The sequence below is a fragment of the Danio rerio genome, chromosome 2, assembly GCF_052040795.2.
Source record: "Danio rerio strain M-AB ecotype USA chromosome 2, GRCz13ab, whole genome shotgun sequence".
In the NCBI taxonomy this organism is placed as follows: domain Eukaryota; kingdom Metazoa; phylum Chordata; class Actinopteri; order Cypriniformes; family Danionidae; genus Danio; species Danio rerio.
Genome location: NC_141022.1, coordinates 32,196,917 through 32,213,990, shown reverse-complemented (window position 1 = coordinate 32,213,990; position 17,074 = coordinate 32,196,917). Strand labels below are relative to the sequence as shown.

Here is a 17,074-nt window from a genome sequence, read left to right as displayed (position 1 = left end):
TATTTGGTTGTATTTTGGTTTTATAAAATACCAAGTTAAAATATTGGTATTCTGTTGAATATAAAGATGTCTGGAAGCATAACACTGTTTTTCTATTTCATATAAAAAATACAAAAAAAAAAAATGCCCTAAACCAAGGTGAATAACAACAATAATGCAGGCATCAACAAAAGCATATACCGATAAACAACCTTGTAACTCACAATAGGTCTGTCTTTAAAGATATACAGGGTATTGTTTAAAACAATTCCATTATATTGAAAATGAATGGCATTTTTATTTTTCGGAACAAACTGTTAAACTCTGTTAGAAAATATCAGACCATTGAATTCCTGTAGTGACCAAGAATCCAGTATTACAGAGCGCACTCTTCGCCACTGACCTCTAATTTCTCGAAAAACATTCCTTACATTCAGCTTCCTTTGTCTTTGGACACAATCATTTCAGATCAACCTATTTGTCATCAATAGAACAGGAATTTTCACTAAAATACCTTCCATAACACAAAGGTAAATCAGTAGCAAAACTTGAGATATTTCAAACCTGATTGTGATAACTTGTCATATTTATATTTATGGTAGATGTTGAATTTTACACATACAGCGCAAATGTAAAAAGCTGATTCTTTCGATTTGCAATAACCCATATTTTGAATGTGAAGTTGCAGATTAATAATTATGAATTTGTCAAATGTTATTCACATAAACAAAATTTTGACACACTTGTGTGCTATACATTTACCATAGTTTTTAGTTTCAGTTTTACACAAACTGTAAGTTGGCACTCGCAGCCTCTTTAGATCTGGCAGTGAGTTGGTTTTGCAAAACTCAGGTGCACTATAAATGCAAATGTGTGAAAAAACAGGGGGCTGAGGAAGAGATGAAGGCCATTTTATTGGCTAAAGTCTGACCAATGAACAACTCCAGTCAGCACGTGACTTGGCAAAACTTTATTAAATATGTTTTACATTGATATTTTACTTTTTTAAAACTGTGGAAATATATATTTTTAAAATTTGGTCATGATTTTAATAGACAACAAATACATTTGAATAGATTTGAAAATAAAACACAGTTAAATGATAATAAACAGCAATATAAAGTGTACTTTATAATCTGTATAATCCAATCGCCACCTATTGGTAAATGATGGTAGCGGAAGAATATTCGGGAGAGACGACGCATGGCGTGGCAACGTGGCATTTCAACATTGTCCTAACGTTTGGGAACTTCGACTTTAATATTTGGACTTCTTGTCATCGAGAGCAATACCCTGTAAGTATATTCTGTGTTGATTGATGTTATAAATCTAGCTGTAGCAAGCCTTTTCTTAAAGCATCTGTTGTTTTTACGTCTTTGTCATTTCAACTAACTTAGCCATCCAGATAACACTACCAATCCTACAAGACTGAGATTAAAAGAGGTGTATTTTGCATATTTGTTAAAAATAAAGTACACAGTGCAGTGGGATGGATCAAACTGCATTTTTTTTTGTGGTTAACAACAATTAAAGCAAAGATGTGTGAAGTGGAGGGCAATTTTGCAGTACCACGTGCGGGACAATAAACGCTGTAGGGCTACCAGGTGAGAAACCACCAAAACGATGCCAGCTGCGATGTGTACATTAGTGATGTCACTTTTTGGCTCCAACCAGCAAAATTACTTTCCCGCTTATTCATAAATAATAAATAAAATGATAATAAGGAATTAATTACAGAAAAATATTGTAAAGTTAATGAAATTTAAAGACAAAAAAAAAAAAATCTAAGTGAATACATATTCTTACAATATTTCTATGGTGCGCTAAGTTAGTCATTAGGCTAATTTCCGGTTTGTAAACATTCAGGATGTGTGTGCATCGAGGTTGCAGAGTGAGCGAATGACATCCAATGCGGTACAGAGTTTGCTGTTGTATAAGTTATATTAATTACATATTATATATATTATTTACATAATGCTTTCAGCGTATTATAACAGCTTGTCACCCAGCACTGTGATAAGCACAGTTATTCGGCAAAATTAACGTCAAAGTGAGCTGCGTTCGTCTGACAGGTCCATTTGCGATAACACACCCCCAATGGATGTTGGATAAGATGAAATGACCAAGCCCAAAATATCTTAATGAAACTGCAAGTGATTTTACAAGAGAGAAGTTAAAGTTAAACAATTTAGTTCTGTGTCGTCATGTGCAAGAAATAATGTTCCATGATTACCAGATTCAAAACTTTGTAGTGCTAAAAACCGAGGGTCTGCCTTGCCAAAGACAAGGAAGGAAGATGGAACTGTACAAGGCCTGGGTAATCATCAACAAGCAAAACAACTGCATTCTGACAGCAAACTGCACCTGTACAGCAGGATGTGTGAACTCAGATTTGTTCAGTGTTTAGTGTCGGCAGTTTCATTAACCATATTTAAACTGTTTTTGCTGAAATGATTACTGCAATCAAATACAAGTAATGTGAACGATTCAGCATAGCGTGAACTTAGCTGATATAAATTGAGAACTGCAGAATCAAGCATTTTTAATTAGTCACTCCATTCAGTTTTCTGATGGCAGCCTTTTTTTGCAACTGATTTGCGCAAGTGAAACCCGTGTGACGTCATATGTGACTTAGGTTGGTAATTCCCCTATTGATAAGCATTGGCCAATATAATGGCTCCACCTTTTCATGCACAAGTGTGTTTTGCAGCTGGAAAAGTCAAAACTTGAACTAATATTGTCAGACCTCAGAGGTTGTTTGTGCCAACTTGTGGTTGTACAGCACAACTGATAAAAAAGCTAAAGCATAAAAAATAAAAATAATTGTGTCTGTCATTTTGTTTTTGAATGACATTTGACACATTCATATCTTCAAATTCAAAACACTTGTGTTTTGATTATTGTTTGTGTGTGCAAATCAAGAGATTAAGCTTTCACATCAGAGCTGTGAGTGTACATTTCAACTAACAAATACAAATATTAACATAGCAAGCTCTCACATTCAGATTTACAAGCTCTCAAGTTTTGCTACTGAAAGTGTGTAAATTTACACATCCCCTTCATCATTCGGCATGATAACAGTACCGATGTGGTTGTGCAAACATCTTTTTGACTGCTTAAAATCATCTAATAAAGTGCTGTGCATTTCCTTGTTAATTTCCAAACGTACCCCCCGGCTGGCATAAAAAGCATCTCTGTTTTGTAACATGTTCTCCACTTTGATTATTATTATGATTAAATGCAGCCGTTATAATTTAAACTCTTTCCATGAACCTTATTAGAATATTAATCCTAGATGTGCGCCGCATAATAAGCAGCCTTTGACATCTCATGAATTTTAAGGTATAAGTGGTCAGTGATTTGGCCGGGGAAAGCGAGAGATGGGCATTAGATACACTCTCGGGACGTGCCGTATATCACCTATTAATTAGAGAATTAGCATTAATGCCCGCAGCTCAGAGTCAAGTGCGCTAAGTCCTTGTATCATGGAGCTGAATCTGCGCTCCCCACTGACACAAAATACCTTGTTTTTAACTCATTTCTCCCGTATTCCAGCGCATATGCAAATCCAATGCAAATCTCTATGCCCATGACTGTCCTTGCCTTACGCAAGGCAGCCTAAATCTCGTAGATTGCTCCACCTGTTTAAGCAGAAACATTTACATCTTCTCCACCGAAGACTCTCACGCCAACAACAAGCTGCCACAGATGCAACAGTTACCACTTGGGGGAGCCCAAGACCTTTTTCTCTCCTCCGTTCCCTGCATGAATCTCCCCATCACTCCATCCCTCATGCTGGACGGCTCCCACAGCTGGCCTCTCCCTTGCAATATTAATGCCCTGTCTTCTTTGTTTTGAAACTTTGGTACAGATCAGATATGCACCATGTTGATTGCCTGCCTGGAGGACCGGCTTTGATTCTGCCAGGTTCACAGACTCAAGGCAATCATTTACAGGCCGAGTTATTAGACAGAACACTTTTCTCTGATTCCGTGTGGCTCTGAGGATCTAATGAATTCAAAAGTGAGCTTCGGATGGAGCCCACGGAGGTCTTGTCTGATTAAAAAAATTATGTGTGTTGTCAGAGAAGGGCAAAAAGGAAGGGAGGGCTGCGAGGTACACAGGCGCTGATACTAGAGATGGCACTCCTGCTAGACGAACAGTCCTTGACCCCCTAAAATGCATTTCATAGGTCACTTCCTTAGGTCGCGGTGTACGTGATATTACAGTACAGTAGCTTTTAGAAAAGAAATACATTGGTCAGATCTTTCACCTCGTAATGAAGCAAATTGCCTCGCATTTCGAGGAGAAAGAAATCGAGAGAGATGATATCAGGAGAGAGAGAGAAAGGAAGCATGTGGGGCTTTATCTCATGATTTATCTCTGTGTTGAAAGGCAATTATACATGTGACAGTGGCTCAGAGGAAGTGTGCGCTTTAATTTGTGTGAAACAGTCATGCCATTATGTGCTCACGTCAGATGTATAAATCACAGTCTGCATGTATTGGCTTGAGCTCAGAAGGAAAATCTGATCAAAACTGAGCTAAAAATGGTCAATATTAAAGGCGCTTTTAGATGTGCGCACAGACAAGAAGCAGTCCTAACTGGAGATCGTTCACTGCATTTGATTTTCAAAGTGGCGAGTGGTACAAACACAATTAAAATGAAAAGCTGAACATGCTCTATCCATCCTACATGAACACCATCAAAGACAGCGATGTTTATGCAGGTTTAGTGTTAGAGCTTTGCCAACATGCTTCAGAATCTGCACCGCTTTAGCTAAAACCTCGGGTTAAGGATCACAAACAGAGACAGTGGTGCATGAAAGCAATTTCCCTTCGTTGTCTGTGATATGTTTTATGTCAAGGATCAAACGCGCGCGCAGACCTCTAAACACGTGTGCACACCTCCTTGTAAAAAGCGACGGGGCGATTAAACGCATAGGGATCGAGGGAGGATATTGGAAACTTCAGCTGCAGTCATGACTCCTGTGGGTGGCAAAGTTTATCTAGAGATAGCTTAGTTTGAAGAATGTCATCTTATTTAAACAAATATATTTATTACATATGACTATTTTTTTCTTTCTTTAATTATTTATTCATGATATATGACTTGTTTTAGCAGTATTATACTTTAAATGTATGTATGTATGTGTGTGTATATATATATATATATATATATATATATATATATATATATATATATATATATATATATATATATATATATATATATATATACTGCAAAAATGTAATAAATAAATAAATACTTTATAAATACATTTAAATTATTAATTACATTTATTATTAATAAATAAATAACAACAATAATAATAATAGTATTAAGAACAATTTATCTTTCTTGTGCTTTTATAGTCCAATTAATTATAGCAAACTTCAATAATGCAGAATCATGCATATATTACTTATTTCTGTCTGTTCTGTAGATAGATAGACAGACAGTCAGACAGACAGATGTATAGAAAAGTCCAAAAAGAAATAGCAGATGACTGGCATTCCATGTCAGATTATATGATCTGACAAGTCAGTGGCATTATGACAGAGGGTCGAAAAGCCATTCCAGTCTATTACATTAAAAAATCCTATCCGTGATGAGGTTGTTGAGGTTGATACCATGGGGGTGGGGGGGCTTTGAGGAGGAAAAAAAAAATACAAATTCCGTGCATGGAGATGGAAGCATCCAAAAGTATTTAGCTTCGGATGTGAGTTTCGACTGTTTCAGACAATTTCAAACTAGTCCAGCATGCATTTCCCATGCTATTTACTGTAGATTAGTTGCCCTTATCTGAAGAGTAAGAAGCGTAAAGCTCTTACCTTAACAAATCAGCGTCCTGTGCTCTTCTGAGAGCATGTCATCCTCATGGAAGTGCAGCGCTGGCTTCAGTGTTCAGGCAGCGCTCGGATTCCAAGACTGACTACAGTTGTGTGAGACTCCAGCTGCCTCTCTCTCTCTCTCTCTCTCTCTCTCTCTCTCTTTCTCTCTCTTGCTCTCTCTCTCTCTTTCTCTCTCTCTCTCACAGAGACACGCACACATAAAGCCTTCTCTCTCTCTCACTCTCCCCAGCTCTATCCTTTCTTTCTTGCTCTGCTGGACAAGGATGCAGTTTGCAGAGGGGAGCAGGCTCTGATTGGCTGCCATTCATAAGATTGTGATTGGGGATGGAGTTGACTGGGGGAGGGAGAGAGGGAGAGCAGCGCTGGCTACAGACCAGGGCATTGAAATGAGGACATTGGGTTTAACACAGCAGGCATGATGACTTTCAAGAATTAAAATCTTGGACTAAAATATTAGTAAAGAGCAGGAAGCCGAGGCATATCAGTCAAATGCATAAGTCCTAAAATCAGCCTAACATTGTTTTTGCAGGGGCAAAACAACACTTTTGCAGTCATTTGCATTTATTTGTATTACTAACATAAGCACAAATATAATTATATAGTTTATATTTATTTATTCATTTATTTATTTATTTATTTGTTTGTTTGTTTATTTATTTATTATACATTAATTTTATCTCTTTTAAAAATAGTGCAGTTTAAGCAGGAAGGTTAATGCCTTTAGGGAAATTACAAATATTCTCATAACCTTCCTGCTTAAACTGCACTATTTTTTAAAAGTAATTACTGTTACTATTATTTTATTAATTAAATTACTCATACACTACAGACAATTTAGCCTACCCAATTCACCTGTACCGCATGTCTTTAGACTGTGGGGGAAACCGGAGCACCCGGAGGAAACCCACGCGAACGCAGGGAGAACATGCAAACTCCACACAGAAACGCCAACTGAGCCGAGGTTCGAACCAGCGACCTTCTTGCTGTTACCTACCTACTGCGCCCCTGCGTCGCCCCAATACAGTTTATTATTATTATTATTATTATTATTATTATTATTATTATTATTATTAGTGGTTGTTGTAGAAGTTGTAGTAGTTTTATAAGCATGTAATATAGAGTTAAAAATCATTTTTAAATATAGAAAAAAATATATAAAATGACTTTTTTGTGATATTTCTCCAACATTTATTTATTTATTTTTTTAGCATAACCAAATTGCATACAATTTGCAAACTCTACATTCAAGATTTATTTAATAGACTTTAATTTTATCTCTGCTTACAAAAAGTGTAGTAAAAGGTTAATGCCTTTAGGGAAATTACAAACATTACAAATTATCAAAATATTTGCAACATTACTATTATTTTATGAATTAAAATATGACAGTTTTACTGTTTTGTGTTATAATACAGTTTATTACTATTATTTTATTATAATTTCTTTGATGATTATTATTATTATATATATTTTTTTATTATTATTAGTAGTAGTAGTTAGTAGTAGTAGTGGTTGTAGTAGTAGCAGTTGTAATAGTATTAGTTATTTTCTAGGTAGGCAATATAGAGGTAATAAATTCTTTTTAAATATTGAAAAAAATATTGTTGACATTTTTTGTGATATTCCTCCAACATTCATTTTTTTAATTGTATATACAAATTGCATAAATTCTGCATACTTTCAAGATTATAGTTTTATTTATTTTTTATTTTTTTACATAACCTTTTTCGGCAAGGACATCTAAAATCCCATCGGAACTTACAGTTAAAACATTAATTCAATATTTATGTTTCATAGTAATATATTCCTATATTAGGTAAATTGTGTTCTTTTGAGCTTTCTATTAAGGAATCTGAAAAAAAAAATGTTTCTGTTTCATAATTTTAAGAGATTCATTTCAAGCATTTTAATCCAATAAATGCCCTTAGTGAGCTTAGGATGAACATCTCAGCATTCAAGCCTGTGGCACATAAGGTGATTCCCTAAGAATGCATTAATGGATAAAAAATATTTTACCTTGAATGCAATATAAGTTGCTTTTAATAAAAGCATCTGCCAAATGCATGAATGTAAAAGTCAACTATGCACATATGTGCAATGATTTAATGTAGAACTGAATCAGATATTTACTGTACATTTCAAGCATAACCACTATGAAAATATTATCTAATATCAAGGTCATAAAAATATTGTATTTAACTTTGCATCTTTTTTATTTTCATCTACATATAGGATGCAGATCTACACGTTCTACTGTCTTTGTAGAACCGAATTGCTTAAATTTGACATGCAAGTTGTCTATTGTATGTATAGCATGCAGTTTGAGGATAAGTGTCGCCGTGGATAAGTGCTGCAGATGAGAGTGCATTCAATAGATTCTGACTCTCTCTGAGCTAGAAAGAGCCAAGGTGGGGATGGCAAATACAGCTTTTCATTTGAGCCCTTCTTTGATGTGCTATATGAGGTGGATCAAAGACCACACTGATGTGCCTGTCCTACGGCACAGATGTTGAGAGAAATCCAGTCAGTGTATTGCGAAAAGAATAAACAAATAAGTTTGTAATGTGCCGCATGAGGCAAGATGAGCGTTGGTTTTGATTTTCTTTAACGCTCTTGTCATTTAAAGTTCAAAGTATGTGCATTCCAGCTTGCTTAGCAGAAAGCATGCACAGTATGTTTTCTGAAAGATGAGCAATCACAATTAGCTTCATTTGAATTCAGTCTCTTAAACAATACAATTTACAATACTTTACAGTTTACAATACTCTTGCTTATAGATATCCTCCACTAATCAGCCTATTATAAAATATTAATAATAAATGGAATGTTCTTTTAAGGGCCAGATAAAATTCTGACAATTCAGTTAACTGATTTAATAGATAGGGACGCAGTGGCTGTCATCTCACAGCAAGAAGGTCGCTGGTTCGAGCCTTGGCTGGGTCAGTTGGCGTTTCTGTGTGGAGTTTGCATGTTCTCCCTGCATCCGCGTTGGTTTCCTCAGGGTGCTCCGGTTTCCCTCACTGTCCAAAGACATGCAGTGCAGGTGAATTGGCTAAATTGTCCGTAGTTTATTAGTGTGAATGAGTGTGTGTGGATGTTTCCCAGTGATGGGTTGCGGCTGGAAGGGCATCCGTTGTGTAAAAACGTACTGGAAAAGTTGGCGGTTCATTCCGCTGTGGGAACCCCAGATTAATAAAGGGACTAAGCCCAAAAGAGAAAAAATGAATGAATGATTAATTAGAGCTGGAGTTGGATCCTCTTCTTGTGTGCATTGATTGAACCTTACTCAAGTAGTGAATGAGTTCAATGCATTGTCCATATAAGTATTAAATGGCTAAATGAATGACCATATATACATAATACATACACACATCATATATAAATTTATATACATACACACCATATATAGTTAAAGTCAAAATTATAAGCCCTCCTGTGTTTTTTATTTTTTATTTTTTTATTATGTTTAACAGAGTTAGAGTACATGTTCACTGTATTTCCTATAATATTTTTTTTCTTCCTCTTTTATTTCAGTTTTAATGTTTTATTTCAGCTAGAATAAAATATATTTTTTTAATAATTATAAGGTCAATATTATTAGCTTTCTTAATGTCTACATCACAAACCATCATTTTACAAGGACTTGCCAAATTACTATAACTTGCCTAATTAACCCATTAAAGCCTTTAAATTGCACTTTAAGCTGAATACTAGTATCTTAAAACTAAATAATATTTATTTATGTTTATTATATTTTTTTAAAGGGCACCTATGGTGAAAAATTTACTTTTAAAGCTGTTTGGACAGACGTGTGTAAGTATAGTGTATATGTCATATTGGGGTGATATAAACACACACTATTTTTTTTTTTCAAATTTAACAACGTAAAAACGGTTGAGTAAATGGAGCGGTTTTCAGTGTGTGTGTGTGTGTTTGTGTGTGTCTTCGCTATGTGTGTGTGTGTGTGTGTCTGCGCTATGTGTGTGTGTGTGTGTGTGTGTGTGTGTGTGTGTTTCTGTGCTATGTGTCTGTATGTGTCTGCGCTATGTGTGTGTGTCTTCGCTGTGTGTGTGCGTGAACTTTGTAATGACATTGTGTGTGACTCATTGTTGCAACTCCACAAAAAGTGCATCAAATGCTGATTGGTAAAGTTCTAGTATTTCTCACAAACGTTACGTGAGATCTGCTTCCTGAGGCAGCGATTGAGGCATGTTGCTGACAGGCATGTTGTGTGTGTGTGTGTGTGTGTGGGTGTGTGTGTGAGAAGTGTCTTGAAAAATATCAAGTAAAATATTATTTACTGTCATCATGACAAAGATAAAATAAATCTGTTATTAGAAACGAGTTGTGGGCTTACGTTTGCCTCACAGCAAGAGGGTCGCTGGTTTGAGCCTCGGCTGGGTCAGTTGGTGTTCCTGTGTGGAGTTTGCATGTTCTCCCTGTGTTTGCCTGGGTTTCCTCCGGGTAATCCGTTTTCCCTCACAGTCCAATGACGAGGTATAGTGAATCGGGTAGGCTAAATTGTCTATGTTTTTTTGAGAATGAGAGTGTATGGATGTTTCCCACTGCTGGGTTGCAACTGGAAGGGCATCCCCTGCGTAAATACAGTTGAAGTTAGAATTATTAGCCCTCCTGAATAATTAAACCGCTTGTTTTTTTTCCCCCAATTTCTGTTTAACGGAGAGATTTTTTTCAACACATTTAGAAACATAATAGTTTTAATAACTCATTTCTAATCACTGGTTTATTTTATATTTGCCATAATAACAGTAAATAATATTTGACTAGATATTTTTCAAGATACTTCTATACAGCTTAAATTGACATTTAAAGGCTTTACTGTTAATTAGGTTAACTAGGCAGGTTAGGGTAATTAGGCAAGTTATTGTATAACAGTGTTTTTTGTTCTGTAGATTATCGAGAAAATAATATAGCTTAAAGGGGCTATTAATTTTGTCCGTAAAATGATTTTTTTTTATTATTATTAAAAACTGCTTTTATTCTAGCCAAAATAAAACAAATAAAACTTTCTCCAGAAAAAAAAATATTATCAGACATACTGTGAAAATTTTCTTGCTCCCTTTCCAAACAACATTTGGAAAATATTTTAAAAAGAAAGAAAAAAAATTTGAAGGAGGCTAATAATTCTGACTTCAACTGCTGGATAAGTTGGCGGTTTATTCCACTGTGGTGACCCAAGAATAATAAAGGGACTTAGCGGAAAAAAGAAAATGAATGAATTAATGTTTAGAAATGTGTTAAAAAAAAAAATCTTCTTTCTGTTAAACAGAAATTTGGGAAAAAATAAACAGGGGGCTAATAATTCTGGGGGGCTAATAATTCTGACTTCAACTGTATATTGACCATTATAATATAATGCAGGACATAGTGTTGTCAAAAACTGTACTAATTTTCTTATTGTGTTATCTATTCAATGATACACTTTGTCTCCTCTATAAACACTGTGTTTATCATGCTGCAATGGGAACAAACAAGCCCAATATTTATATACGTGGGAACATTCTATTAAAATAGATAATTACGTCCATATTTTTTAATACTTCCTTTCATGGCCAATTCATGTAGACTTGGCATGGGACATATGGAATCCAATTAACTATTGTCTATTTAGAACCTGTTTGTGCTATGGCTCCAATGATTGTACAAGATGAATAAACATTAAATATTGCCTAGTTTTCTTCTCTCCCACATATACAGAACCTAATTGACTAAATAAGAGTTGACAAAAGCTAAATGACATTTTAGGTAAAAAGACTAGGACTAAAACCAAATTATAAATTTGCTGTCAAAAGAAAAAATACAGTAATTTGCGGAAGGTCAATGCCAAGACACCTAGTCTTTGTTGTCTTACAGTTTTTTAAAAATAATTCTAATATGCCGAATTGCTCCTCTTTACTTTTTATGATCTATTTTGATAAAGCTTTCTATTGAAAAGGCTTTTTTATGAAACCCCTGATCATTTAAGTCCACCCACAACATGTGTTGCAGCATATCTGAGCATGGATTGTATTGTAAACCTGCTACAATGTACTAATGGAGCAGTGCCAGCTACTGTTTATGGGTCCCAACGGCAAACCTGTAACCTCTGAATAAGTGTTGTTACTCAACACTTCAAATTTCAAATGTGAAGAGGGTGATACTTAAGGCTCTAAACAATACCTTACCAAAATGACCCTTTCTGTTTTAAAGGTTATAGCGAGGGTGGATTTTTCTGGGAAAAAAAAAAAACAAACAAAAAAAACATATACACTTTTTTTGATGGAAAATATAAAACTTCAGGATAAAAAATGCAAACCATATTAAATATTTAGTATGATGCTTAAAACATGATGCATCATGTAATTCACACTTTATTAATACGCATGAAGAAGTAGATTCAGTTATCTAACTTTTAGGGCAAAGAATATGTTCTTTTCATTCTCTAAAGTAAATTTACTGAACATAAGCATAGCAGACTGAGGAAAAAAAAAATTGTTCATTAAAAAAGGAACATTACAGATGGCACTTACAAGGTTTTTCACATGTACTTAATAAGTGGCAGGTATCACCAAGAAAAAAGTTTTACAAAAAGGTACACAAATCTGCAAATGTACTGCATGTGTGTGTTTCTCATTTAAGTATATTTTTTTAAAGTTCTCTGTATTTACCTATTCGTATATAGCATTGCAGGAAGCCTTGCCTGTTTACATCAGCTCAAAGCCACTTGTGTATATAGCTGTCTCACCAAAAAAAAAGAAGTAACCTTCATATTTATTTCCAGGGCAGTCTGCAGAATAAATTGTGTTTAGTAGTTGTGAGGACAACTTGTTAAATGGTGCTCTGCAATAACACCTGAAGGTCTGATAGTCCCGAATTTTGATAATCAAAATGAGTTTTTCATTACCTTGTTTTATTTTTGTATTGATTTATTTTATTATTTTTTTTTTTTCAAATGCTGTATTATAATAATTTTACCCAAGGAGCATTGAAGAACATTTGCATTTGCTCTGGCATATACAGTAAGAAAAAACATAAGACAAAACATCTGCAGCTAAAAACCTTGACACTTTCTTCTCCTTTCACCTTTCGTTGACTGTTTTTCACACATTTGGGTCTTTACCCAGATAATGACAAGAATAATGTGTAACACTTTATTATAGCTGCACACTATAATTCATTTATTTAGCATTTGCAAATAGTTAATTCATCATTAGTTATTTTAGTTAATTTTGTAAACTTTCATCTCTGAAGTGAACTTTGGGCCTGTTCTTTGTCCACACAACATGCTCCTCAGCAGAAGTCAATCTGGCCTTTTTAATTCTTTCTTCTGATGAGTGGTTTGGTCACTGGGTTTTTATTCCAAATTTTCACAAGAAAATGTATGCTGAGACCTTCTTCAGTACTGAACTGGTGAGCAATTCCAGCTGCAGTGTCAAACTGATTTCTCATTGAGATTCTCTGCATTCTGCTGCATTCTCATGCATTTTCCTTTCATGGACAACTGTTTTCCAGCATTGTTCTTTTGGTTGTGCTTGTGCATGACTGAACACGTAATATGGCATGATTTTGCTATAAAGACATGGCAAGCCTTGATAAAGCAGGGACTAAGCCAAAGGAAACTGAGTAAGTTTTAATAAATTCATAGATATTGTTATTATTTTCAAATAGTTGCACTTTTAGTCTATCTCAGCCCCCTCTAATAGCCCTCTATAATGCTGTTGTGTAAATGAATGACCAATACATAATGTTTTTGTTTTTTGCAAGGAGGTAGTGTAAACGTAGTGAAAAAAAATCAAAAGTCACAGCGTTTTTCACAACATGGCCTTCATCAGGTTAAACAATACAATTTGAGAACTCAAGAAAAAGTAGTACAGCTCCACACATCACACCTGCAAACAATTACCCCAATCAGCCAACAAGCCAGTAAAAAAAACAAACATACAACAATATATAAATATGACAATATGAGATGTATACACACAATTACAAAAAAAAAAAAGATTTCAAATCAAAATCCAAATTTAAACTTCCTCAGAGACAAATTATTCAGTCTATAACTGAATATAATAACGCATCACACCTGCAAAAATAATCACATTAATCAACCAACAGGCCAATAAAACGGGGAGAAGAAAAATATTAGTGGTGCGCCGTTATCAGCGTTAACGTGCTGCAATATGTAAAAAAACATATCGTCGTTAATCTATTCTCAAAGTTGGGTCGGGAGCTGGGTCTTCTCCACGCAAGCTATGATGACTTTTTCCTTGATATTTTAGTGCGGATGTATACCTGACCGGTGAGCCGTCTGACAAAAAAGTGCCCTTCTGAATCAAATCAGCATGATGCCTGACTTTAACTCAATTCTGCAGTTTCACTTTAACTCACGAACAGTTCATTCATCCCCTTGACAAACTGGAGTATTAGACGCTAATAAGGAGTAAGGACTGGTGAGAGTGTTATGGAATTTAATAATGCACGCCAAATTGAAAAAAAAAAGAAAAGAAAAAAAAAATTCTGCGTTTCGCGATGTGTGTGTGTGTGTGCGGTCTTTTAATGAGAGCGAGAGCCGCATGGTTGGATCTTTTAGAAAAATATGGCAAAGACCTACATGAAATTATACAAGGCTTTGAGCATCTCAATATGATGCCAGAGGCAACCTATTGAAAGCAATGGAATTCCTTTTACGTCTAGTGACGCCAAGGGGCACCTTTGGCGTCCTCATACTGGCGCACAAGGTGCTTGACCATGCTTCAGATTTTGACGCCTTCGGGGTGAGAATGGGTTTGCGGTGTTTACTTTAATAATGCCACTAATATATGCATACTCCACATATCTTAATTCAATTTCTGTTTAGTTACGTTATGACTTTAGTCAGATTAAGGTAATTAAAAATCGCTTTTTGGAGCTTATGCAGGCGTACAGTTAAAAATTCATGTTTAACTGAATAAACAGTTGGTAAACACAAGTACATCTTATTGAACATCATTAATTTTTTATCACCAATTAACATAGTAAAGCAAGTTGCATTTTGGAAACAGGAGATGAACCCCTGATATAATGCGCCACCTGGCTTAAGAAACCCGTTTTCAAAGACTTATTATTTGGGTAGCACACATATTCTAAATGCCTTCGATAGAATTTAAATGAGACATTTTTATCTAAATTAATCTAGATTAATTCCGAGATTAATCTAGATTGAAAACAAAATTATCTATGCCCAACTATTTTATGTATATATACACTGAGAATACATAAATCCAAATGTACTCCTCTCTGAGACAAAAGTATTCAATGTGTAAATGTAAAACGCTTCCCTCTGCAATAAAGTCTATCAATATTCCCACCCTTTCTCGGAACCTTTACTTGTTCAATGCCAATATATCGTAATGTCAAAAGATTATGTTTCAATGCATGAAAATGAACAGAAATAAGATTTCGTTGATCATTTAATTGTATATTACTTCTGTGTTCAACAATTTGTGTTTTTAAACACCATCTTGTTTTACCAATATAAGCTAAATCACAAAAACATTTAATCTTATAGATCACATTTTTTAAATACAAGAAATCACACCTTTAATCTTCAATTGTTTACCTGAATAGTGTAAACATACCATTATAAAGACTAAAGGTGCCACATAAGAACTGAAGTGAACTGGTGAACCACTGAAGTTGCTCATTTGATAGATTCATAAACCTTTCAGATCCATCCATTCACTTGAAGAATCTTACAGTTCCCAGGCTCATTGCAAAAAAAAAAATAAAAAAAAAGTGCTTCTATCAAGATAAAAACAAACAAAAAAAAAAAACTCCACAGTTAACACATATATATTTCTGCAATTATCAACTGAGACACTCATATCCACATCTTGCACAATGTGATGTTATCACTTCAGAAAACTATTTCCCATGTACATGATTAAGAAACTAATACAGTTTAGGTGCTCAGGTAAAAGTCCTGTGAAACAATTTGAACTAAATGGCTTACAGCTGTGTGAAAACATGGAAAGATGGCATGTTTTCTTCAACAAATATATTTTCTCACTTTTTTTTTAACACGATTGGATGGTTTTATGGTAATGTTTAGTGTAGGTGGTGTTTTTTAAACGTGTTAAAATATCTTAGCACGGATCTAAACAGCCATGTAAGGTGCCTGAACCAGTGTAAAAACACATTGGCACAGAAGCATTTATATGTGTTATTTTAGTGCCACTACCTGGACATTTTTCATTAAATCTGCAGTGTAACATACAAAAAGCAATATAATGAACTTCTGCAGACATTTTCTTAAATGCAAATTTTTTTTCACATTTTTCACAGTTTTTGACAGATCACACTATTATGTCTTTCCTTTTTTTCATTCTTGTATAACCTGTTTTAACACATTTTAGGGTGCTTTCACATCAGTGGTTCTGTTCATTTGGTCCGGACCAAGGGCAACAAATGATATATAGCATTATTCTGCCGTTTTGGGTCCTTTTCACAGCACACTGATTGCTTTGGTCCAAACCTGTTGAAAAAACAAAATGCAGTCATAGGACAAAATCCACATCACTCATTGGTCAGATGTTGTTGGACGTATTTCCTAAACTGCTTTTCAATTGGTCAGAATTAACATGTGGGAGAATGCTAATGAAACTCCCGCAAGTAAACAAACGGGCAGACACAAAATGTAGCTTTTTACTATGGAGGGACGATTAGCTGGCTGATTGTATCCCTATAGTGTGCTATATAGTTTGTATACATTACTTACATTTTATTGCATTGCAAATGGCGAAGGTGCATTGCAAGTCACTTCAGGAGGAGGTGTGAATTAATATTGCTAAACTATGACATGGTCATCTTCTGGAAATATTAGCAACAATCCATCTGGTAACATTTCCCTCACTCTCTCTGTTTAAAATTGTTTGTAAAGCGCTGTCAACAAATATTTTTCCTCCACATTCCATAATGCACAGCTCATCAGACTACGGCAGCTGGATTAGTCCAAAAAGGCGAAGTGGTTTTTGAGGTTGGGTCTGTTAGTTCGGATCATGTTCTTACCATAAACTAACCGCTTTAGGGATTGTTTGAAAGTGTACCGAGATCACCTTTTTTGGTCTGCTTTTGGTGCGCACTTGAGTGCAAACAACCCGCACCAAGTGGGAAAAAAACTCTAGTGCGATTCAACTGAACTAAATAAGGCAGATGTGAAAACACCCTTAATCTGTTTTTGTCTGTTTTAATCACTTTTAATTCTT

The 17,074-nt window shown here is 34.9% G+C and overlaps 2 protein-coding genes across 19 annotated transcripts in view; one reads left to right on the top strand and one right to left on the bottom strand.

Moving 5' to 3' along the window:
* Positions 1 to 6,067, bottom strand: part of cdh10a (cadherin 10, type 2a (T2-cadherin)) — a 57,460-nt gene extending 51,393 nt beyond the window's left edge. The window contains 1 exon segment of the mRNA NM_001039633.1: positions 5,814 to 6,067. The gene's annotated coding sequence lies outside the window, so the exon portion shown is untranslated.
* Positions 1 to 17,074, top strand: part of LOC147837115 (uncharacterized) — a 533,045-nt gene that overhangs the window by 158,348 nt on the left and 357,623 nt on the right. The gene's annotated exons all lie outside the window — the stretch shown is intronic.